This window comes from Zalophus californianus, chromosome 15 (genome assembly GCF_009762305.2).
Source record: "Zalophus californianus isolate mZalCal1 chromosome 15, mZalCal1.pri.v2, whole genome shotgun sequence".
In the NCBI taxonomy this organism is placed as follows: Eukaryota; Metazoa; Chordata; class Mammalia; order Carnivora; family Otariidae; genus Zalophus; species Zalophus californianus.
In genome coordinates, this window is record NC_045609.1 from 37,710,700 (window position 1) to 37,736,917 (window position 26,218).

The 26,218-nt window shown below is 48.4% G+C and overlaps 1 protein-coding gene across 26 annotated transcripts in view; it reads right to left on the reverse strand.

Annotated features, from left to right (window-relative positions):
- The window catches only part of KCNMA1 (potassium calcium-activated channel subfamily M alpha 1), a 746,603-nt gene that overhangs the window by 553,829 nt on the left and 166,556 nt on the right, over nucleotides 1-26,218 (reverse strand). The gene's annotated exons all lie outside the window — the stretch shown is intronic.

The window sequence follows — 26,218 nt, forward strand, 5'->3', positions numbered from 1 at the left end:
ATCATCCACCACATGTCCCAGCCAAACTGACTTCTCCCCTGGTACACAGCAGGGAGGGAGGGTGTTTGGGAACAGCCCCTCGAAATACCTCCCAAACCCTGAGGGGTCTTTTGAAATGTGGCAGTATATAGCAAGGACAGCTGTGCCTACCTTCAGAGGCCTTCGGCCTGTTCCAGCGGGATTTGAACAGCACCCTTGGCTCTGAGGCTTTTGTGTTTCCAGGTGCAGGTGGCCTTGGGCTCCAGGACAAGGCCCAAGAGTGAGATGGGAAGGTTATCAGGGAAATTTCCCATCCCAGGGCCCTTTTGTGCACCTCAAGGGGAGGCCATTCCCATAAAATACAGAATGAATGGTCCCCTGGGATTCCTGCAGGGCCATGACATGCCTGCCACCCCCCCACTCCATCTGCTTCATGGAAAAGACCTGCAACCATTAAAAAAAAAAAAAAAAAAAGCTTCCTCTCCGGGTCCCCGGCAAAGACCCTCAATGGGGAAGCACATGAAAAGAAAGGCCTTGAGGCCCTTGGAGCACTGGGATCTCAGTCCTTCTCTCCACCACTTCCTGCTGGGTGACCTTAGGAACCCTCTCACCCTCTCTAGGACAGAGCGTTCTCCTCTGTACAAGTGATACTACATCAAATGGAAAGAACAAGCAAGTCTGGCCCATCTACCATCTCCAAGGCACGGGCCTGGGGCTGGGTGGAGGGCAAGTAGGCATCTCAGCACGCACCCTGGAGCCCTGCTCTAAGCCTTTTCTTTCCAAGTATTAGCTCACTAAATCCTTACAATTCTGAGGCGGGTGCAATTTTTTATCTACATTTTATGGGTGAGGAAATGGAGGCATCAAGACAGGGAGACTTCCCTAGGTCATGCGGTTATTAGTAAGAGGCAGAGCGAGAATGAAAGGCAGAGGCAGGCTCTGGAGTCCATGCAGGTGACCAGCACACATCACTGCCTGCTGGACAAGCTGGAGACCCCCTCTCCGCCCTCCAATGACACTCTGTCCAGTTGAGGTGGCAGGACAAATATCAAGACTTAAATGCTGATGAAATATTTAAATAACCCTTTGAGATAATAGTGGGGAAGATACTGCCAGGCAGAACATGATTAATTGCCAAATGAAAGCATTCAGACAGAATTGCTCTAAAAGTCCAGGAGGAAAAAAAAAAAAAAGTGAGCTCATTCTGACATTATAGGAAGCCCGGGAGATTGAACGCAAACTGACTTTTGCAGGGTGAGTAAAATTTGAACAGACCAAAAGGAAACATTTCAGCAAGAGTCAAAATTCAAAGAGGCAGCCCCCATATTTGGAGGTGGGGAGCCCCAAATGACTGACGGTGGTTCAGGAGAACAGGGTACAGAGCTAGAAAAATGGGCTCAGGCCAGGCTGGAGAGGACCTCAAACACCAGGCAAAGAAGTCTGAAATTTACCCTGTAGGTAAGAGGGAGCCATGGAGGACCTGGGATGAGGGTAGAGAGGTATCATGACCAAAATGTCTACAGGTAATCCACTGGATACACTAGGAGGCGGCAAGGGGCGAACCTGATGAATCATCATAGGTGTTGGCCAAGGAGCCCTTGGGTCTTGACAAAGGAAAGCAAGAGGTTAAGTCATGATATGCCTCAGATCCTAACTAAGGTGTATGGGGATAGCTGAAGTCTTCAGATGGGCTTCTTCCCAGGGCTATTCAGAATTTAGTGCACTGTGCCATCCGGAAATTGAGTAAATGTGATCCAAAGAGCCCCCAGGATCACACACAGTGAATGAAATTTTTTTAATGCTATTTTTAATCCTTCTGCTGACCGGAAACACACTGGGAAGAAACGAAGCATGAACACTGACAAGAGGCTCTGCAAACTCCCCTCTCTCCAACCTATTAGCCACACGGCAACCCTGCAGACTCACCATATGGCCCACCCAGGCAGCCCCTTCTGATCCTGGACATGTTGATCTGCTTAATTATTTGGTAGCTATAAATAGAAGGGTTGGACAATATGCTGAGGTTTTTTTCTGTCTTGCGAGCAAAGAAAGGTCCCCCAAGCGACAGAATGAGGAGCGCGAGGGTTTCACGCACTCGATCCAGGCCTTTTTTCCCTCCGCATGAGCCATAAGCCTAAGGCAGCTTCAGAAATGCCTTAGGTCCGCTGGGGACACAACTCTATCCCAGCAGAGCCAGCTTGGCCGCTCACGGTTCTTAGAGGGGGCCGTGGGGTCAGGAAAGAGACCATCCATGAGACTCAAAAGGTCCCTTTGTTCTGAGGTATCTCATTACACATGGGGTCAAGACCTAGCTCCAGTCACTTAGGGCCTTTCCTACCTTACCACCCACTTTGCCCCTGTTCACCCATCACTCCAGCCCCATACCATTCCCAGACTTTAGCGATCGCCCCAAGGATTGGATTCTGGGGACCCAGAACCGGAAGGTGAGTACAGTGAATACTCAAGGGCAGAACACCTGTTCTGGATTCCCGGTGCCCACTAAGGGAAGCCTAACACTCAGCATCCCTGACCCTTCCCTTGATGCCAAGACCTGTGCCACACTGCAGCCCATCACCAGCCACCACTCCTGCCCACTCCCCTCCCCTTCCAGGCGGCCCTTCTGCACCTGCACATTAGACTTCTCTTGCCCCAGCTCCTCAGTTGTCCTCCCAAACCTGAAACTGCAGGGGGCGTCCAAGTTTGAAGTCAGATAAGGCTGGCTTTGTCTTCTGGATCTGCTACTTTACTAGTTGTAAGAACTTGGCCAAGTGGCTCAAACACTTAATGCCTCAGTTTCCTCAACTGTACAATGGACCCAACAATAGTACTGACCTCCCAGGATTGCTCATGAGGACCAGCAAGAGAGAGCACATAAAGGGTTTCTCCCAGAGCCTGGTACATGGCAATGTTCCCCAAAGGAGTGTCACTGGCAGCTTCTATCAACATCCCACCCCCACCCCCGGATGCCCCCGACTCAGCACGTGTTCCCTGAGTGGCTGGTTTCTCCCCCTGCCCTCTTTCCCCTTCACACCCTCAGCAAGACAGCAGGAGTCTGCACATTCAGCCTCTGTAGTTGGGGTTCCCAATCCTGGCCAGTGTGAATCTGAACACATTCTTGTACTAACACCTACTGTTTACCCTCTGCCATTGTCCCCCTCCCATCCTAGCAGGGCACGGGGCTCACTCCACCCAGGTGGTCAAGGTGCGAGAAGAGTCCTCCTTCCTAGCCCATGTTCGCTCTTCAGCTAACGTGTTTGCCCAGCAACACAGATACCATGGTGACAGCCCAGGGTTGCCCAAGATCTGGAAGGGATGGGTACATGCAACAGATGGGAAACCAGGTGAGAGAAAAAGCCCCTAGAGGCCACCAGTCTCCCACCAAGAGGTCAGACTGCCTCTATATGAATGTTGTCCCAAAAGAGAGTTCTTCTTGGTGGTCCCAGCAGGCTTCTGGGACACTCCTGCAGTCAGGAGCTCAGACGCTCTTGGTCTTGAAACCCCTGCATTCATGGAGTCTGCTACAGACACCTACCTTCATGAGATCCCTCGCTACGCCCCCTCCTGGGCATTCAGGGCCACTAACAGGTTGTGGTCATGGCTTGGAAAATTCGTTCGTTAGGGAAGCTGATCTGGGCTGGGTTTCCAGTGACAACAAAGGACAGGGTGAGATGTCTGCCTGTCAGAAAGAATGGCAGCCTTCGCGAAGTGCAGAGACCCCTGCACATGATGAACCAGGTCCAGCTGGCCCTGCGCCAACTCAGGTAGAACACCAAGTCAGAGGCCAGGGTCAAATCTCAGCTGTGCCGCTTCCTAGCTAGGTGAATGCTGGTGATACGTTTAGCCTCTCTGAGCCTCAATTTTCCCATCGAAGAAACAAGAATTTAATAAATGCCTTCTGCAGGGCGCCTGGGTGGCTCAGTCAGTTAAGCGTCTACCTTCTTCGGCTCAGGTCATGATCCCGGGGTCCTGGGATTGAGTCCCACGTCAGGCTCCTTGCTCTGCGGGAAGCCTGCTTCTCCATCTCCTCCCCACTTGTGCTCTCTCTCACTATCTCTGTCTCTGTCTCTCAAATAAATAAATAAATAATCTAAAAAGAAAAAATAAATAAATAAATGCCTCTGCAAAGCACTGTTTTGAGAGTCATAAGGATATCATTTCAAAAGGTAACAGACACATAGTAGGAGCTTGCTTCATGGGGCTGAGACTAGCCAGCATGCAGGATTACTGTGGTGACTGTCCAGACTCCATCTGCTCTGGGAAAAAAAGACTTAGAGAATCACCTAATGTTTCTCCAATGTGAATTCTCCGAGGATGAGTAGCAAGGAAAAGAAAAAGGCCTTTTCTCTCTCTTCTTCAAAAACTGCAGGCATCCAGAGCAAGTATAGTGTAGGTGGCCAAGTAGCTAAATCCTTAAATAGCTACTAATGTCTTTGACTGGAATTAATAATGAAAAGGCACCTGTTAGCTGACTTGGAGTCACTTTAATTTGCCACATGGCAATGATATTCACTATCCAATCAGCTGATCCAGGAGATGTAACATGACAGGCAATCTGCCATAGGTGTCTCGATGCTAAGAGACAGAGGCAGTCCCCAGGGTGATTATCAGCCTCTGGGTTCCCACCCACTCCAGAGGTTATCCTGGGCACTTCCCAGGCATTCCCAAAGGCCCAAGGACTCCCTGCCCCAGTGAACAATGCTGAGCCTGGAGGAGAAGCTGGGCAGCCTCTCCAAAGGTGAGGACCCACCCCGAGCAAGGAAAACACCACCCCTCCAAGACATACTGACTTCCTGCTGTGGTCACCATGGGCGGGGCCTGGAAAAGCCCCACTGGATGGCGCAGGGAATTCCCAACAGGCCCTGAGCAAAAGTGTCACCATCACCATTTTTTTCCCAGGTCAGGGGCAGGACATGGAGAAATAAACAGGCTCTATACCATATGGTGAGACTTGGTTTCCATAGCAACCCAACTGTGGCGGCAGGAGCACCTCCTAGAGACGCAAGGCTTGCCCCAGACAGGGCCAGAATGCTGGAATCCCAGTAGCCAAGACCCCCCCAGCAGGATTTAGAGATGGAAAACAAGCTCTGTTCAGGTTCAGAAAAGCCCAAGAAAACCACAGGGGGAAAAATGCAGCTACTATCTCAGCTTTCTATCATGGCAAACTGCAAGAATATATTGTGTGCAGAGCTGATGCAGGCCGCGTGGGTTAGCTCTGCTAGCAAGGGTAATGTGAACAACCAACCTCTGCATCTTCTGCAGAAAGATTCCTTCTCTCTCTCTCTCTCTCTCTCTCTCTCTCACACACACACACACACACACAATGCAAGCACATGTGGGGAGAATAAAAATACACATAGCTCCCTGTGGTTAACTTGTAGATGGGAAAAATATCGATGAACGACCAATTTCAACAAAATCCTTTAATGAAAATTTGTGATTAACTTTACCTTTGGACACTTCTGTTACTACAGCTGCAGAGTACTTGGAGCTTTAGCCATTTGCTATTTCCTAATCGACCTGGCCCTGAGTGGGAGGGCCCTGAAACCCGAACCCCACACCAGGTACAAGCCTGCTGATACAGAATAACTCAGGAAATTCAATCACACAGGGTTGCAGCAGGGACCTGCCTCCTGTCCACAGATGTCACTGCAGTCATTAGTCAAGGCCGAGGGAGGTTACCACAAACAGGCCACAGGGCCATGCTGTCTCTGTTCCTTCATCAAATCCCAAAATACCACGACAACACCCAAGCTAGGGCCTCTGAGGTTACTTGAGAGGAAATCCAACGTCAAGGGACAGGGACTTAAGGCGTGGCCCTTGTTGGCCAAGGGGCAGCTTGGGCCAGGGAGCCAGAGGAGAGGAGGGAGGCGGGAACAGCGCGTGTGAAAGGGGAGGATGCTGCTGGGTAAGGCGGGTGTCGGGGGAGAGCTGGCTGGACCCCGGTTACCTGCCTTCATGGCATGACTCTTCTGTTTCTGTGTTCTTCTCGCAGCACCCCCTGCTGCCACAAGCACCTGGCTAAGAAGGACCCCCCCAAGACCACCAGGGAAGGTGAACAGAGGTGCTGACTGTGAGAATACCTTCACCTCGGGGGCTATCTCAGAAATCCAAACAGACAAGCTGTCAGCCCAAAGACCAGCCTTTCTTCACCAGAGGGGCTACAAGAGGCCCAGCAAACACGTTGCCTGCTGCCAGCTTCCCAGACACCCGTCAGAGGCTGAGCGTGGCCCCCTACCCTTGGGAGCCTGGGTGCTCTCTCCAGATCCCTGCACCCCCCCCCCAGGAGAACCTGTGAAGAGAACTGGGTGACCAGGCTCAAGGAGGTTCTCAAGGCTCTGGTCAGCTGCCCTAGAAGTCACCTCCACCTCCGTCGAGATGAGCCCTGAAAATCCAGGCTTTGTGCAGGAGGAAGCAGATAATCTTCCCAGTTGCCCGAGGTGAAGCAGCTGGAGGACACAGAGGAAAGGCCACTCCAGGTCAAGCGGGAAGACACATCACCAGGTTGACTTCGCTTCCCTAACAGTGACAGGAAAAACAGGCTTCAGGGGAGGGGTAGAAGGCAAACAGCTGGGAAGGTCACTCACGCGGGTGGCCCCCTGCGCTGCTTCTCAATGACGTCAGGGTCTCTGCTCCGATAGCCAGACATCAATGCTGTGCGTACTGGCTCTCTGTGATGATGCGCTATTTTTCTTCCTCCAGACCTTTGCTCACGCTGTTGTGCTCACGTGGAAGCCCCCGCCCCCGTTCCTCTGTGCCTACCAAAGCCTGAGGGGTCCTTCAGGATTCAGGGGGAACTCCGGTTCCTTCACCAGGCTCTGCCTAGCTGTGGGCATGCTCTGGTCCAATCCTCCTTCAAGGGACCTTCAGGGCGTGGGGTCAGCAGACAGCCTCCAGCTGTTGGCTCCATCAGGGTCAGCCTCCGCTGCAGGCAGTGGCTTCACCGAAGGTAACACCATTCCTGATGTGTACGGTCAGTATCTGGTGAGCGCCCGAGGTGGAGTAGAGAGGCCCAGCCCTTCCAGCCGGGAGACCTCAACTCTGTTGGGCACTATTCTCCCCGAGCTCCCTGCTGGGCTGGTGGGGGCTTGGTGGGGCCTGCATCAGCCCCCCACTCGTCCCTGTGGCCACTGCTGCCTCTGCCCCCCTCCTTTCACAGGTGTTGATCCCCAGCAAACATCCTATGTCCACACTCAGATCCATTTCCAAAACACCCAGTCTGTACCAGTGCCCAGCCTCTCTTACTAGTCACTGGCTGGCCATGATTAGTACAACCCGGGGTTCCTCCCACAGAAGATGCTTGATGAACGTCTGCCCAACACATGGAATCACTTAATGTTTCTATACTTGTTAGCCAAGCTCTCGCAGAGCCGGGCCCCTCTTCCACACAGACTCACAGGAGCTGATTGTCAGGTAGACTAAAGGATGCTGAGGCCACCAAAACAGACCATCACCCCAGGAAACGCCTTCCTCTGGCCCCCTGGGACTTGCACAACACACCTGCTCTTCCATCTCACACATGCAGCCTGAAGACCACAGGGACACGCTTCAGCTGGGACATGTTGGGCCTGGGCCCCAGAACAGTGGCCCCCTGGGTCCTCTGCATTCTAAGTGATGGCTCAGCCAATTTTCCTGGAAGGTCAGCTTTAGCGGCACCTTCTCATCAGCAACGCTGCCACTGGGTGCGCGCACAGCCATGCTCACCATGGCACTTTAATCAGGGTGGTGTGACAGCATGGTAAATGTTAAAAAGATTATAATTAGAGATGCTGTTAAAACAACCCAGGGCTTAGTGTTACGAAAGATATTTGCAGAGTTTAGTGCAATATAAATAGGAGGGTTTCTCGTGTCACGCCTACAATTTCGAGCAGGCTGGCGTTTCCAAGGGGACACTCCATCCACGCCCGTCCAAGCTGGGACTCCTCTTGCCTGATTCTTCTCTCCTTAATGTCAGAGTTCTCAGGAATAGGAATCCAGGGTGTGTCCATCCTAATAAAGGGGTGATGATATTCTGCTCCTCAAAGAGCCTAGACGAGCACACTAGGACACAGCTCAGTGCACCTGCTGCTGGGAACTGTCTCCTGCTTGTGGAGCTCACAGCACTGTGATTCTGTCAGGCCAGACTCAAAGCAATTGGGCAGAGAAGGGCCTGCATTCATCAGAATGAGTGGAGCGCTTTCCAGCACGATCTCAGCCTGAGTCTGTGGATTCTACATCCCACAGAGAGCCGCAATCAGTCATTCAACAAACACGACACCCGTAACAGTGCCTACCATTGGCCAGGCCCTCTGCACACACCCACGTCATCCTCACAATCCAACAGAGGGATTCTTGGTACACCCAGCTTACAGATGAAGAAACCCAAGGCCCAGCGACTGCGTAACTAATCCACCATTTCACGGCAACATCCAAACTCTAATTTAGGTCTGTCCAATCCTGGTTTGGCTTTAACAGGGCTTACTTCTGAGCTGAGGACAGAGGTTGAGGAGGCACGCCCCTTTTACTTTTCACTCCATGAACTTGTATGTCGTTTGAATTTTTTATAAAGAGCAGGTCTTCTTCTATTACTTTTTTAATCTTCAAGACATCAAAAAGAACTGATGGTCAAGAGAAATGGTCCTATTTCTATAGAAGAAATGTATCATAGGGGCGCCTGGGTGGCTCAGTCAGTTAAGTGGCTACCTTCGGCTCAGGTCATGATCCCAGGGTGCTGGGATCGAGCCCCGCATTGAGCCCCACTTCAGGCTCCCTGCTCAGTGGGGAGTCTGCTTCTCCCTTTCCCTCTCCCTCTGCTGCTCCCCCTGTTTGTACTCTCTCTCTCTTTCAAATAAATAAATAAAATCGTAAAAGAAGAAGAAGAAATAATAATAATGATGATGTATCATAATTGGACAGTATCTACCAACAGCCAGAAAAGTTTCTATCCTTTGCTACAAGAATTCCATTTCTGGAATTCTATCCTGGAAAAAAAAAAAAAAAGCAGAGGTGGGCAAAATTATATATAAAAATGTTTTTAAAGTATTACTTTTAATAACAGATAAACTGGAAAGAAACTAAATGCCCAACAGAGAATAGAGATAGGGCAGCTTCATGACGGACTGAGGTGGTGCCATTTAAAATATTTTTGAAATATCACTAGCAAAAGGAGGAAATGCTCCTTACCTGCTTCTAGCCTGTAAGTCCAAATAGTCACGTGTACGAGAACTAGTATATGTGTGCTCCTCCCTACCACCACCACCCCCAAGATATACAAAAGAATCTTTGAAGAGTTGGTACCTTTAGAGAGAGGTTTCAGGGATTAAGGCAGGTGGGTGGGCAGAAAGCTTATATTTTTCATTTTATATCTTTATGAAATATTTGAATACCATATGTGTTACTTTTATTTTTAAAAGCCAGTATTTTTAAAGTTTTATATACCTTATGACCCAATCACATTTTCAGCGTAACATTTCATTGCAATAATAAAATACACCAAAATAGGATTGCTGCATTGTAGGATTACAGAAGCAATTGCTTGCTCTTTATAATTTTTTGTTATTTCCCAAGTTTTCTACCATAAACACACAATTTTATCATAAAAAGCCTCTTTTTTACTTTAAGTTATCCTGTTAGTTAGAGGATGTACTACCCGTAATAAAAACCTTAAAAATTTCAGAGTTTCACCAAGTGACAGTCTGCCTGCCTCAGACCCACCCCAAGGGTCCCACTGTCCTGAGTCGAGGAGAGGGAAGGGGCTGCAGCAGACCCAAACTCTTAACGGCTTAGCCCCAAATCCCAGCTGAAGCCACTTCCCACCAACCCTGGACCCCTGAAATACAAGGGCAGCCTGACCCAGAGGTATCCCTGAAGTAAACAGGGTAAGATCCTTCCTTTATTTTCACCCTCTGCAATACACGGGCTGGAGGACATGAAGCAGATGAAAAGGAACCACCAGTGAGAGGTCACATCTGCTCTCTGGCAAGCACTGAAGGGGTCACAAAGATGGCTCAGACCTGGACCCGGTCCTCCAAGGATGGTAGAGTCCAGCTGAGGAAGTAAGAAGGTAAGTAACTAACTCAACGCCCAGGCAGAAAGTGACCAGAGCCCTAACAGCAAAGATATATGGGGGAAGGGCAGCTGGGGCTCAGAGGGGAAGCTCACTTCCAGCCTGGCCTACAAGGGTGGCTTCCCAAAGAGGGAGCACGGGAACTGGGTTAGAAGGCTGGTGGATTCAAACAGAGGCCAGGTGTGCACCTGTCCAGGTGTGGGCACGCTCTGCAGCATGTGGACCACATATGCTAGTGACTGTACCTCCTGCTTATGGGCAAGGCTTACGGCCATCACCATGTGGGGCACCGATATTTTCAGAGACCCTCTGTGCCTCATTTTTTTTTCCTCCCTATACATATAGTTCAATTACAAACCCGCAGTAAACAAAAGTTTGTAGATGTTCACAAAATGTTTTTGAAATTCACAACTCTTTTCACCTTAGGAAACTAGCCCTAACAAGAATTTTCTGGGGACCACCCACCCCTGGGTCTGACTAAACTCCCCACCCGATGTCTCCTTCCCACCAAAGTTTTGCTAACAGCAGTGGAAATAAAAGCACCAGTCCTATATTTGATCGATGCTCTGGACAGGGGCTGGCATTCCAAGCCAGCAAAGCGTTCTTTTAACAAAATTTAACAAGATTGTCCCCTCCCCACTGCCCACCGATGATCACATGGAAAGAGCCACATTCGAATGGGAGAACAGAGTGGACACCCAAGGGAGCAAAAGCGTGTTGACATCTAACCAGAGTTCTTCTCTAGATGGAGGCAGAGGGGTTAACTTTGGGAAAGGTTCATTAGAGAATGAAGTAAGTGGGTTAATTTAATTGGAGTGTGAAAGGCATTTTGGTGGTGATGGCGAGGCAAGGTGATGATTCATTTACAATCGACAAGGTTGTACCCATCCAAGGTTGTATTCATCCATCCAGTTATCCAGGGGTAATTGCACACTTTAGAAATGCACAAGGAAAAGCCCCTCACATAATGGAGACCAGGGCAACTAAGGAAAGTCCTGCTTCCTATCTGCCCATTAGTGTGTCACTGCCACACCCAAAAGCTCTGGTCCACTGGCCACCACTAACACCAGCTGGAAGGTGAGGACTGAATAATCTCTAAGTTCCCTTCTTAAAATGAGGTCTTTTCCAGGAATAAGTCTTGGCCTCCATCTGCTTCTGGGGATCTTTTCTTATCTCAATGCAGGGACCAGGAAGCATCCTTGGTCTTGTACCTAATCTGTTGTTTTTGATGTGCTGATTGAGTTGAGGTCCCAGCTCTTGGATCCTCCCTAATCAAAACGGGGATGAAGATACTGGACAATGTAGCATCTCATTTAAGGGCCAACAGAACTGCATTCAAACTCTAGATTTGGGAAATTTCCTTAAGCTTTCTGCAATTTCCCCTTCTGGAAAACAAGGATGACAGCACCCACCTGAGAAGGTTGCTATAAGGACAGAAGGAAATCTTGGTGTGCAGCAAAACCTCACTGACATGACTTAAGGGTAAGTCAGGGTAAAGAAAGCCCTACAGGTGGATGTCAGTTCTTTAAGGCTGGTGATTCCAGCCTGACCTATTTGAATGGAGTCCAATGTGACCACCACTTGCACCTCTAAGGGCTCACAAGCACTCAGCTTAACAATCTGATCAAAAATTATTCCCAAGGATAAGCCACAGTATCATTAGAATGGCAATTCCAAAATCCATCGTCTAACATGCACTGAGAAATACCAGGGAGAACAAAAAATTCCAGAACACTCCAGGTGTTCCCCACTACTCAAAGACTCTCCAAAGGAAGTAGGGGGGACTGGATTTAAGAACCCTCCTACACTGTTGATGGGAATGCAAGCTGGTGCAGCCACTCTGGAAAACAGTATGGAGGTTCCTCAAAAAGTTGAAAATAGAGCTACCCTACAACCCAGCAATTGCACTATTGCAAAGATTCAAAATGTAGTGATCTGAAAGGGCACATGCACCCTAATGCTTATAGCAGCAATGTCCACAAAAGCCAAACTATGGAAAGAGCCTAGATGTCCATCAACAGATGAATGGATAAAGAAGACGTGGTATACACACACACACACACACACACACACACACACACAATGGAATATTATGCAGCCATCAGAAAAATGATATCTTGCCATCTGCAACGATGTGGATGGAACTAGAGGGTATTATGCTAAGCGAAATAAGTCAATCAGAGAAAGACAAGTATCATATGATCTCACTGATATGTGGAATTTGAGAAACAAGGCAGAGGATCATAGGGGAAGGGAGGGAAAAATGAAACAAGACAAAACCAGAGAGGGAGACAACCCATAAGAGACTCTTAATCTCAGGAAACAAACTGAGGGTTGCTGGAGTGGTGGGGGGTGGGAGGGACGGGGTGGCTGGGTGATAGACATTGGGGAGGGTATGTGCTACGGTGAGTGTTGTGAATTGTGTAAGACTGATGAATCACAGACCCGTACCCCTGAAACAAATACATTATATGTTAATAAAAAGAATATATAATAAATTAAATAAATAAATAAATAAATAAATAAATAAATAAATAAATAAAAATTAAACAAGAACCCCCTCCTCAAAACAACTGAAAAATCAGAAGCAACACTGGAAGTAAGGATTTGTCGACACTGGAGCTCAGGAAGAGCAGGACAGTGATCCCTGAGAGACAAATGAGAGGAGCCCATGATTGCCCCAGCCAGCCACCTGGAGGGTGTCTGTCTGGGCTGTGGCACAGAGAGGGGGCACCCAGGCAGAGCCCAGAGCTCTCGCTGAATTGAGGAGATGAGCTGGGATTCCAGGGAACCTGAAGTGGCTAGAATTCACAGGGCAAGGCACCAGAGAGGAGAAAGCTGCCAAGACAGCACTCCAGAGATCAGGAGAGGGGCCTCCTTGAGTCTAGGTATTGATCAGCACAGGTCTGTGAGGAAACTGCCCAAGGTGGATTAATGTGGATTAAGGAGAGAAACATCTTGGAGGGACACACAGAACAGCAGGGAGCTCACATGGGCCTGGAAATAGGTCATGTCCAACCAGCCAGAACAGAAAACCTCAAAATCCATGAGGCACCAAGTTACAGACCAAATTGTGTCCTGTGGTGAAGCGCTAACCCCCAGTGCCTCTGAATGTGACAATGTTTGGAAATAGGGTCTTTAATGAGGTAATTAAACCAAAATGGGGTCCTTAGGTGGGGCCCTAATCCAGTATGACTGGCGTCCTTTTTAAGAAAAAATTAGGATACAGACCACACAGACAGAGGGATGATTACGTGAGGACACAGAGAGAACATGGCCATCTGCAAGCCAAGTAGAGAAGTCTCAGAAGAAAAAAACCCTACTGGCACCTCGATTTCAGACTTCTAGCCTCCAGAACTGGGAGAAAATAAATCTCTGTTGGTAAGCCACTCGGTCTGTGATGTCTTGTTATGGCAGACCTAGCAAACTCATCCTGGTACTCAGAATGGCATTGCCTCTGTGGGGAAAATTCAGCCCTGCCTTAAGGCAGCTCTGGTCCCACCTAATAAAGTTTAAAAGCAAGACGCAAAAGGATCAAACTGTTTCCATGAAATTTAACTGTGTCCCAGAACAAAGCTCAAGAATATTTATAGGAGTACTAAAATATCCAGCACCCAACAAGGTAAAATTTACTGTCTGGCATCCAATCGAAAATTACCAGGCATGCAAAGAAGCTGGAAAATTCAATCCATAATGAAAATAATCAATCAAAAGACTCCCCCACACAACTCTGCAATCATATCCAACATACCCAAAGTATATGTCAAGACCCTGCCAGAGGACCCACTTGATCCTAGAAACACATTTTAAAATGACTCTCTAGTTCCTTGCAAGAGACTTATTCTCTTTTTCATTCCAAAGAGGGTTCATTCCAGGTGGAGAAGGCAGAGAGAAAAAACAGAAAACACTCACTTTTCTATTTTGTTTCTTTGTCTGCTAACACTATCACGTTTCCAGAGTAGCGATACTATCCCGTCTTGTTCACCTTCTAACTCTGGGGCTATTATTTTACAAAGGTCTAGGGCTATCTTTGGCTCTTTTACGAGTTCATTCTGTGTTTCAGCCTTCCTGAACGTCTTTTGATCAGCCCTAAGTCAGATGACTCTTCAGTGCTCTTCATAAGGGCCTGTTAAAATCAGAGTTTGTCAGTGATCACTGCATATGAACATGTGCTCTTCTTTCGATGCCTTCTCCTCTCCTTCTTCATTTGGTGATTAATGATGTAATTATTTCATTAGTGAAGCACCCTCAAAATGCCATGGTTAGAGCCTTCCCTCACTCTTGGGCTCGATTCTCTTTTAAGAGCCTCATGTGAACAGCTGTCTAAAGAATCCTGAGGAGCAAGAAATCCACAAACAGACCCAAGCACCAGTGTTGTGATTCACAGTCATCCATCCTATGGGAGCAGGACGATCTGCATTATGTCCAGAGCATGTTCTTCCTGCAGTGAGGACACTTGATGGAGCTGGCCAAGCCCTTGGGGATGATGAATCTTCATGGGTACCTTGCCACAGTCCACCTTAACTTCCTCCTTGTCACTGTCATTCCAATGCTCATTCCTTATAGTCATAATGTTCCAGATAATATACCAGTTTTGGTCTCTCAGTTACTTATTTATGCATCCTTTCAATTAAGCAACCTATATTTACTAAGTACCTACTATGTGCCTGGCAGCACTTTCAAACCCTGCATCCTTTTGGAACCCCACACCAACCCGAGAGGTGGGACAGACAGGCATTAATACTTCCATTTTAGAGGTGAGGAAGCTGAGGCCTCTAAACCAGATTAGTAACCTGCGGGGCCACACAGCTAATGAAATGTGGAGCCCGGAATGTGAACCCAGGATGCCTTGAAGTAAGCCCTTCATGGACACTGCAATCACAGCACTAGACTGGTCACAGGGATGAGCTGGAATGTCCCCTGGCCTCCCTGCCCAGCCTGCCCCAGGCCTCCTGACAATTCCCCCTTTTGATCACTCCTTTGCAGTCCGGAGGAACAGTGATTTCTTCTTCCCATTTCAGTTACATCACAGAACCAAGAAAATGACCTTCACCTAAATCTATACCTGCCCTCACTACTAAGAGGATGGGGTGCTGTCAGACAGGCTTGAAGTGTCCAAGATGGACTCAGGCAGGGCACGAGGCCACTGTACACTGTGACCCACGCCCCATCTTATGAGTTACCTTCAAGAACCCTTCCATCAAGCCCGACTTGCACAGAAGTCCCATCCCCTGTGAAAGGGCAGGCTGGAAAAGTGACCAGCCCCTGGGCCAGCACAGAGAGAGCCAGAATGCAATTTCCTCTCTCATCACTGCTGTGCTGGATGGAAAGTGGGTCAGAGCTGGTCAGCCCATTCATTTAATCCAAACTCCCCCTCTCCATTCAGCTTTTAGTCTTCAGAGCTTTCACTCCAAGGAAGTGCTATTTCCTCTGCAAAATAAACAAAATAAATTAAGCCTGTGCTCTTTGCTCTCTGGGCTTTTGTGTGACTGATGAACTGAACAGAAACAATCTGCCATCCTCCCGGCATCTCAGAGGCACCAAAACATTCAGCCCCTGCTCTGGGGCACGGAAAGTCAGCTTCCAGCCACCTGCCACACACCCTGCTGAGAACAGAGCATGGCAAAGGAAGGAACCCTTGGCCACCCATTTCACCCACAAAAGCAAGAAGAGTCTGCATGCGGCATGGCAGGGTCCATCAGAAGAGTCAAAGACTGTCCGGGCAAGAGCTCTCATTTGGCGTCAGTTACATGGGCCCATTTTCTGTTTTAGTTTTTGTTTTTGTTTTTGTTTTTGGGGTCCTCATTCCCGCCCCGGGGCCTTCACACTGGCCCTTGCCCCTATCTTCCATGCTTTTTCTCTTGGAAAGCTGACTCCTCCTCCCTCACATCTCTGCTTAAACACGTCCCCATCAAAAATAGCTCCCATCCTCAACCCTCATTACTGTATCCCATTTCCCGGTTCTGATATCTTCTTGGCACTTATCATAGTCAGAAATTATCTTGTTTGTGTCTTTGTTCTCTTGCTTGTTTTCTAACTCTACCTCTACTTCCATGACAGCAGGGTCATCATCTATCTTGATCGGCACTGTCTCCCCAGTACTTGGCAAAATTGGCACATGGTAGGTGCAAGGTCCATGTTTATTGAACAAAGGAGACGGAGGGAAGGAGAACTGGATTTTGTTCCCAGTGCCAGCTCTGCCTGCATCACACACTGTGTGGTGCGCCTAGACCAGGATCCAGATCAATGGCATGGCAGCCATAGCGCAGGAGCATGCTGGACGGAGCACTCCTGTGAGCCTGAGATCAGGAAGGCTGACCAGCAAGAGGAGACACACAGCTAGTTCTGGAGAGGCAGAGAGCAGAAAGGGGACTTTCCTAACATACAATTGAAGGACAACAGCCAGTTAGCAGAAAGGACCCTAAACCAAGAGTACAGGTGTGTTTCTCTGCACCCACAGATTTCCCCTGAGTAAGACAAGGTGGTGCATCTATCGATTGTGCTTCATCTTTAGGTGGGCACTGGGCAACTTGAGAATCTGAAGAAAGATACTAGCTCTCTTTCTAGAGAGTGAATGTACACTGGAGACAAAATAGCGCCTACATTCCCTCGAGGTGCTTGGGCTCCCTGGAGCTCATTCGCAGGCTCCAGGATGAGAACATCTCATCTAAAGGCTCTCTGAGGCCCCCATGCTCGTCATTTGCCCTCAGACCCAGTCCTGAGTACTCTCCTAAAAACCACACTTCCCCAACCCCCAGCCCCAGCCTACTCCCTTGCCCTCTGCCTTCTGGTAGATCTGGCCAATAAGTATATAGGCAGAAGACAGTTTTTCTTCCTGTAAGAAGGAAGAGAAAAACCAGGATGCTTCTGCCTCTCTTTCTCTGCTTTGGGTGGTGTCTCCACAGTGGCTCTACCACCTCTGGGTCTCCTGCTGTCCCCAGAGAGTCACTTCCTCTGTGGTCCTGCCCCACCTAGCAGGCCTTCCAAAGTTCCAGCAACCCGAGATGCTTCTGGATTCTGAGCTCCGGGAAACCAGCTCTCCCTGACTGCCCCCTGCCCCCAGCCCTAGGGATGCTAGCAGCTTCCTGCTATTGCTGTTCTGGGGGTCACCTCTCCATTTCATGCTTCGCTTTTTATCCCCTCCAATACCTCTATACTTAGTTCCCCACATAAACTCCTACTGCACTTGTTGGAGTAGGAGTGAGCCCTGGTTTCCTGAATGGTCCCTGATGGCTCAGCCTCCCTCCAGCATGAACATTCTGGGAGGTGTTGAGCTTCTGGACAAGGCAAGTCGGAGCTGAAGGAACAAACCCCTGGAAAGTTCAAGAAGTTGGAGGGAATGAGGAGAATCCACACTGCCTGCTAGTACAATGGCCCCAGCCTGTCTAGTTCCATTCCAGGAAAAATCTAAAAAAGGATAAGCCTCACCATCACCACCTATTTAAACTGTTTACTGCCTTTTGGTGGACAAGGGAAACAGATGAGAGGCCCTCAGCAGCCATCCACTAAATCATGCTATTGCTCTGATCAGATGGCAGCCAGGGTAAGTTTTCCCAGCATCCCTGCTCAGGAGCTCACGCTCGTGGCTAAGCGCACCCTGCCAAAAGGAGGGGAGTAGGCAAAGACGGCTTCAGGGCACAGGCATCCCGGGCAGCCGGGAATGCCCATCCTAGCATTAAAGACGGACACAGTCCGGATTCCATCAGCCATGAGCAATCTTCCTTCTAGCCAGGGACAGGGTGCTGCAGGGGCACCACACCTGGGAATGGCAACTTACAGCCTCACTACGCTCACTTCTAATAACTTGTCCTGTCTATGAGCTCCCTGGCTCCTTCCAACCAGCCTGCGAGGCAGGAAGGGCAGGCACTGGGCCAGGGGAGTAGGAAGGATAATCTTCACTGAGGACTGAGGCACAGACAGGCTTAGTGGCTTGCTCAAGGCTGCATAGCCACCTTGAGGCAGGGCTGGGATTAAAACCCCACCTGGGCAGGGAATGACTTCAACCACCCTCCCCTAGCTTGCACACAAAAACCAACACAAACCTCGACACCCCCATGAGGTGGGGCTTCCCCAGGATGCAGACCTAAGGTGGGGATTTCAGTGCAAACTGAATCATATGAAAGTACTAACATTCAACCATTTTTTTGATCAAAAAAATGGCAATTTCATATGGCTGGAATGAAGAGTTTATTTGGATGGCAACTCCAGGGAAGAATCAGCTGGGGAGTGGGGAAGGTAAGGAATTCAATGCAGGGTTTGTTAACAGTGAGGACACTGCCAAAGACAACTGAGCCAGGCTCAGTCCTGCTGGGGACCTCTGGGACACAGGGCACAGCTGCCCTGCTCCACACTAGCCACATCTGGCTACTGACATTCAATTACTGAAAATTCAAGATACAGTTCCTTGGTCTTGCCACACTTCAAGAGCTCAGTAGCCACGTGTAACCAGTGCCTACCATATTGGACAGCACTGATGTAGAGCATTTCCATCACCCCAGAAGTTTCGGTGACTAGCTCTGGTGTAGAACATGCCTCGGGGCCGTGCCACTGAGGAGCCAGATGCAGGGGTCTGCGGCTGGGGCCGTGCCTGCGGGCGCTGACTCTGTCCGGGCTCACTTTGGCTCCAAGCCATGGGGAGGGCACCAAGCTAGGAGCAGCTAGCTGCACAGGATAGGAGTGGAGGGTGCTGAGGGATGGGGGCACCCACAGCACCTGCTCCATCACTGATCCTCCCTGCCTGTGACTCTCGGCTCTGGGCGAAGCCTCTCGAGGTGCAAGCATCCTGACAGCTCCCTTCTGATACCACTGTGGCCTCAGAATCCTCTGGCCTGATGAGACACCATTCTGCCCCGAACAACACACCGTGAAAAACACAACGCAGGCCTTCCAAGCATTTACAATCTACAGCAGGCAGCTAGGACACAGACCACAGCACGTGGCAACTGTATAAACACTGGCCGATAATCTAAATTAGGAAGTCTTTGCGGAGAAGCTCTTGTGAGCAGTGCCCGGCTAATGACATGCAGGTGTAGCATCCAAGAATGATCTAGTGCTTCAGGGATACAGTTTGGAGACCGAGTATCCCCAAAGGCAGGGTGGTCCCTGGACATCCACTTTACAGCAATTTCCAAAGCAGAACTTTGACACATCACTACTCTGGACAAGAGCCTGGCAAGGTCAAGGTAGCACTCTGAAGATGAGCCCCCAAATCTTAGCCCATTGTCCCTCCCCAGGGTCCTCTATCGGCACTGCAGAGTGGTCCGAGCTCCAGCCCTCCGGGCCCCACTGCCCAGGTTCACATCCCGTTGCCTACTTCCTAACTGTGTCACCTTAGACGTGGTATCTGATAACTCTGGGCTTGAGTGTCCTCATCCATCAAGTGGGCACAATAATACCTTCTTAATAGGGCTATTAGGAGGATTAAAAAAGTCCATGTTTATAATGCACTTAGCAGAGGGCTAGCAAGCTTTTTCTGTAAATATTTTAGGCTTTGTGGGCCAAATGGCTCAGACTGCCATTTGTGGAGTGACTCATTCAGTTGCAAAACTGACTAATTCTCGTAAGATAAGGAGATGATCCAGGTCTTCATTTCACGGTAGGGAAGCAAGGGCCAGAGAGGCCAAGGGACTTTCTCCAGGTCACAGAGTAAGGATCAGGACGAGATCCTCACACTCTAACACACAGAAACATGGACACACACTGACACTGACACAGAACACACATACACATGAGCACACAGGTCCATGAACACGGACAGACACGTGCACACACTGACACATAAACACACACACACACACACACACACACTTCCGGATGCTTTCAGCTTTTACTTTTACAGATGGACACAGCATGCCTGCCCAGGAAGAGGCCTAAGGTCCTTGAGAAAGGGACTGTGTCCTGTTCACTGCCCTCCCTCTCGGAGCCCTTGGGCAGCCTGCCCGGGGCCTTGAACCCAGCTGGTGCTCAAGTTTAATTGGTGGAAGAATGCATGAAGTTGCCACCTCCACAGGCCTTGGGTCCAGAGGCGGAGTTTGGTTAAGAAATGCCAGCCACTGACCACGTCGCCCTGGGTTTGAAAGTGGCCCTCCCCACCCCCGGAGAGGCCCTGTCCAGCCGGGGCCAGCCTGGGAGCCAGCCTGCCTCTCGGCCTCTTGACAGTGTTGCTCATTAACGCCTCGGCCACAGGTGGGAGAAGCTGGGCTGAAAACACAAACCCAGTCACTTGGTAACACTGGTCTGGTGCCAGAGTCAGAGGTCTCCCCAGGGTGGGGAGGGCGCGGCATCAACCACTGGCTGAAGCCTGGCAGTCTTCTCTAGCATGAGGATTTTCCAGATGAACTTTATAAATAAAAAACATCCTACCAGAGGGTGGCATGGGTCATGGCCCCGTACCTGGCTTCCCTTCAGGCTAGCATCTTGCAAAACAGTGGCTCAGGGAGAGAGTCCCTGGCCCTGCTTGGCCTGGGAGAATGTCCCTCTTTCATGCCCTGTCCCCAGCAGGGAGGTGAAGGGCTCAGGGGCCCTGCTTCTCGGGACCATCACACTGCACTTCCGGACCTGACCTGTCACTTGCTCTGGGCCTCTGTTTGCACCACGTCTACCAAATGGGGTGGATAATCTCTCCATCCTAAACACTGAGGATCCAAGGCCAAGGGCGAAAGCCTGACTTCAGGAGGGATGGGAACGAGGAGGGGGCAGCTCAAGAACACCTGAGGAAGACTCTGCCAGCCCCTCCCTGATGAGCAGAGCGACGCCGCTCTGCAAGTGAAGTAATTGATGGAGCACATTCTAAAAATATGAACTAGGTTAGCACTCAGGGTGGTTTATTGCTCCAGAGGAAGTTAATTCAGGCATTCGAATCTCCCTGGAATGGGGACTGTGAGCCTACAGCAAGCAGGCTTCCGAGCTGGGGGCCTCTCAGCAACCAGCTAAGATGTGACGTTCACTTCAAACATGAAGCAAGAGGAGCCCAGAGAAAACGGGCCGGGGAAGCACGGTGGCAGCAACCAAGGCCTTCGCGGTGGAAGAGAAAGAAAACTCTGGAAAAAGTTGGGGCACACCAATCAATGAGGAGGCAGGAGAGGACAGAGGGCTCACTCCTACTTGATGAGGCTGTAAAGACCTCGGCCTCCTCACTTCACTCCGAGCAAGGTCCTCAGACCAGCAGCATCAGGAGCACCTGGGCCCTTGTCAGAAATTCTGAATCTCGGGCCCCACCCCAGACCTCCTGATTTGCATTTTCACAAGACTCCCAGAAGATTCCTGGGCATACCAAAGTTGGAGGAGCACTGGATCAGAGTCAACACCCGAGTTCTATTGCCTTCAAATTGCTGTGTGACTTTCTGAGAACTACTTGACCTCTCTGGGTGCTGGAGTCTCCTCGTCTGGGTTACTGGGCCAGAGAGCCTTGTTTCTCTCTCATAGGTTCCAGGAGGTTCAAGTCAGACGCTCCATCTGCAAGCTCCTGGAGTAGGGGAAGGGTCTCTATAAAGAAATAATTCCATTCCGAGGGGCGGAGCAAGATGGCGGAGGAGTAGGAGACCTAGATTTCGTCTGGTCTCAGGAATTCAGCTGAATAGGGATCAAACCATTCTGAACACCTACGAACTCAACAGGATATTGAAGAGGAGAGTAGCAACAACTCTCTGAACAGAGAAGCGACCACTTTCTGGAAGGTAGGACGTGCAGAGAGGTGAATCTGAGGCGATATTCGGGAGGATAGACGGCGGGGGAGGGGGGCCTCCGTCGGCCGCTTCTGGCAAGTGATAGAGCCGCGGAGCACAAGATTGGAACTTTTAGAAGTCAGCTCCGCTGAGGGACGTCACTGCAGTGGCTAAGCGGGGGGTGGAACCCTCGCGGGACAGTGTGGTCTCAGGACCCTCGGGGTCACAGAAAGACCGGGGGTGCCTGAGTGCGGCAGAGCTCCCAGGGATCGGAGCGGGGAAGCCGGCTGCAGAGACGGAGCCGAGGCGCGGGCTCTCAGCTCGGGGTGGCCATAAACTGTGATCCGCGGCCCAGTCGGGCCACTGCTCCTCCAGCAGGGACCCAACAAGCGGCAGAGCCAGGGAGACTCCCCTTCCTCCCCCGGGAGGAGCGGCGCGGGAGCGCACCGCAGGGATCTGCTGGGTTGGGAGACCCCACACGGGGTCGGGTGCCAGAGATAGAAACGCTCGGTCACAGGCCGGGTGAGCACAGAGTGCGGCCGGAAAGCGGGGAGACGGGAGTGATTGACTGCTTTTCTCTGGGGGCGCCCTGAGGAGCGGGGCCTCGAATTCTTGCCTCCTCTGGGGCGGAGATTGGGAGGCCGCCATTTTCACTGTCGTCCTCCAAAGCTGTACCGAGAGCTTGCAGGGAACAAAAGCTCCTGAGATCAAACCCGACCAGCTTGCTTAGCCCGGACCGACAAGGGCGGGGCAATTCAGCCTCCGGCAAAGACATTTGGGAACCACGGCACAGGCCCCTCCCCCAGAAGATCAGCACGAACAGCCAGCAAGCCAAGACCAAGTTTACCGATCAAGGAGAACCAGAGAACTCCAGCGCTAGGGGAATACTGCACAGAGAATTCATGGCTTTTTTTACCATGATTCATTAGTATTTCAAAGTTAATTTTTTTAACTGTTTTTTTAATTTCTCTTTTTCCCTTTATCAACCAACATCTTATCAATCCCTTTTTTTAAAAAAAAACATTTTTTATTTTTCATTTTTAGAGTCATATTTTATCCATTCATAGTAGTTACCCTTATTTTTGGCATATATATAATTAAGTTGTTCTCTCTTGAAAATTTTGAGATACAGTTTCTTCTAACAGATCAAAATATACCCTAAATCACTAGTGTATGGCTTTGTTCTAGTCTCCTGCCTGATCACATTCTCTCTTTTTTAAATCTTCTTTCTTTTTTCAAACAACTTCTTATTGTATCAATTCCTTTTATAAAATCTTTTATAATTTTCATCTTTACAGTCATCTTCCATCCCTTCATTGTATCAGCCCTTATTTTGTACATATATAAGTCTTTCTTCCTTTAAAATTTTAGGAGGCACTTTTTTCTAACAGACCAAAATACGCCCAAAATCTAGTGTGTGGCACTGATCTATGCACTAGCCTGATCATATTTGATCATATTCTGTTTTTTTTGTATTGTTCTGTTTTTGTTTTTATCTTTTTCTTTTTTCTTTCTTTCTTTCCTTTCTCTTTCTTTTTCTTTCTTTCCCTGTCTTTTCCCCTGGTTTCAGGTCTTTTCTGATTTGTAGAGAGTATATTTGCTGGGGACGTTGTTAACCTGTTAGCATTTTGTTCTCTCATTCATCTATTCTCCTCTGGACAAAATGACAAGACGAAAAAATCACCTCAGCAAAAAGAACAAGAGGTAGTACCGTCAGCCAGGGACCTACTCAATATGGACATTAGTACGATGTCAGACCTAGAGTTCAGAATCATGACTTTAAAGATACTAGCTGGGCTTGAAAAAAGCATGGAAGCTATTAGAGAAACCCTTTCTGGAGAAATAAAAGAACTAAAATCTAACCAAGTCGAAATCAAAAAGGCTATTAATGAGGTGCAATAAAAAATGGGGGCACTAACCGCTAGGATAAATGAGGCAGAAGAGAGAATCAGCGATACAGAAGACCAAATGATGGAAAATAAAGAGGCTGAGAAAAAGAGAGATAAACAACTACAGGATCACGAGGGCAGAATTCGAGAGATAAGCGATACGATAAGATGAAACAACATTAGAATAATTGGGATCCCAGAAGAAGAGAGAGAGAGAGGGGCAGAAGGTATATTGGAGCAAATAATAGCAGGACACTTCCCTAATGTGAGGAAGGAAACAGGCATCAAAATCCAGGAGGCACAGAGAACCCCTCTCAAAATCAATAAAAATATGTCAACACCCCAACACCTAATAGTAAAACTTACGAGTCTCGGAGACAAAGAGAAAATCCTGAAAGCAGCTCGGGAGAAGAGATATGTAACCTACAATGGTAGAAACATTAGATTGGCAACAGACCTATCCACAGAGACCTGGCAGGCCAGAAAGGACTGGCATGATATCTTCAGAGCACTAAACGAGAAAAATATGCAGCCAAGAATTTTATATCCAGCTAGGCTCTCATTGAAAATTGAAGGAGAGATAAAAAGCTTCCAGGACAAACAAAAACTAAAGGAATTTGCAAACACAAAACCAGCCCTCCAAGAAATAATGAAAGGGGTCCTCTAAGCAAAGAGAGAGACTAAAAGCAGCATAGATCAGAAAGGAACACAGACAATATACAGTAACAGTCACCTTACAGGCAATACAATGGCACTAAATTCATACCTTTCAATAGTTACCCTGAATGTAAATGGGCTCAATGCCCCAATCAAAAGACACAGCTATCAGATTGGATTAGAAAACAAGACCCATCAATATGCTGTCTGCAAGAGACTCATTTTAGACCCAAAGACACCCCCACATTGAAAGTGAGGGGGTGGAAAACCATTTACCATGCTAATGGACACCAAAAGAAAGCTGGGGTGGCAATCCTTATATCAGACAAACTAGATTTTAAACCAAAGACTATAATAAGAGATGAGGAAGGACACTATATCCTACTTAAAGGGTCTATCCACCAAGAAGATCTAACAATTGTAAATATCTATGCCCCGAACATGGGAGCAGCCAATTATATAAGGCAATTAAGAACAAAAGCGAAGAAACACATTGACAGCAATACAATAATAGTGGGGGACTTTAACACCCCCCTGACTGAAATGGACAGATCATCTAAGCAAAAGATCAACAAGGAAATAAAGACTTTAAATGACACACTGGACCAAATGGACTTCACAGACATATTCAGAACATTCCATCCCAAAGCAACGGGTTACACATTCTTCTCTAGTGCCCATGGAACATTCTCCAGAATTGATCACAGCCTAGGTCACAAATCAGGTCTCAAGTGGTACCAAAAGATTGGGATCATTCCCTGCATATTTTCAGACCACAATGCTTTGAAACTAGAACTCAATCACAAGAGGAAAGTCAGAAAGAACTCAAATACATGGAGGCTAAAGAGCATCCTACTAAAGAATGAATGGGTCAACCAGGAAATTAAAGAAGAATTAAAAAAATTCATGGAAACCAATGAAAATGAAAACACAAGTGTTCAAAATCTTTGGGATACAGCAAAGGCAGTCCTGAGAGGAAAGTATATAGCAATACAAGCCTTTCTCAAGAAACAAGAAAGGTCTCAAAGACACAACCTAACCCTACACCTAAAGGAGCTGGAGAAAGAACAGCAAATAAAGCCTAAACCCAGCAGGAGAAGAGAGATAATAAAGATCAGAGCAGAAATCAATGAAATAGAAACCAAAAGAACAGTAGAACAGATCAATGAAACTAGGAGCTGGTTCTTTGAAAGAATTAACAAGATTGATAAACCCCTGGCCAGACTTATCAAAAAGAAAAGAGAAATGACCCAAATCAACAAAATGATGAATGAAAGAGGAGAGATCACAACCAACACCAAAGACATACAAACAATTATAAGAACATATTATGAGCAACTCTATGCCAGCAAATTAGATAACCTGGAAGAAATGGGTGCATTCCTAGAGATGTATCAACTACCAAAATTGAACCAGGAAGAAAGAGAAAACCTGAACAGACCTATAACCACTAAGGAAATTGAAGCAGTCATCAAAAATCTCCCAACAAACAAAAGCCCAGGGCCAGATGGCTTCCCAGGGGAATTCTACCAAACATGTAAAGAAGAATTAATACCTATTCTCCTGGAACTGTTCCAAAAAATAGAAATGGAAGGAAAACTTCCAAACTCATTTTAGGAGGCCACCATTACCTTGATCCCCAAACCAGACAAAGACCCCATCCAAAAGGAGAATTACAGACCAATATCCTTGATGAACATGGATGCAAAAATTCTCACCAAAATACTAGCCAATAGGATCCAACAGTACATTAAAAGAATTATTCACCATGACCAAGTGAGATTTATCCCTGGGCTGCAAGGCTGGTTCAACATCCGCAAATCAATCAATGTGATACAATACATTAACAAAAGAAAGAACAAGAATCATATGATCCTCTCAATAGATGCAGAAAAAGCATTTGACAAAGGACAGCATCCTTTCTTGATCAAAACTCTTCAGAGGATAGGCATAGAGGGTACATACCTCAATATCATAAAAGCCATCTA